The sequence below is a fragment of the Odontomachus brunneus genome, unplaced genomic scaffold (genome assembly GCF_010583005.1).
Source record: "Odontomachus brunneus isolate Ranch 3 - 2012 unplaced genomic scaffold, Obru_v1 Obru_scaffold_231, whole genome shotgun sequence".
Lineage (NCBI taxonomy): Eukaryota > Metazoa > Arthropoda > Insecta > Hymenoptera > Formicidae > Odontomachus > Odontomachus brunneus.
The window spans coordinates 251,243-251,450 of record NW_022639681.1 but is presented as its reverse complement, the minus strand read 5'-3'; positions in this window follow the sequence as shown (position 1 = coordinate 251,450).

Sequence of the window (208 nt, the reverse complement as noted above, 5' to 3'; positions counted from 1 at the left end):
ATCTAGATTTGGCATTCCCTTTCTATTCGCTTTTACCGTTCCACATATTCCAGTATCATGATCATGTAAAAAGTCAGCCAACATGGGAGATGTATACCAATTATCTATGTATATTACATGTCCCTTATAAAAATAAGGTTGTAAGAAGTGAGCAACAATATACCCTATGATACCCAAACCAAATTTTTCATAATCGGTGTCTGCACCT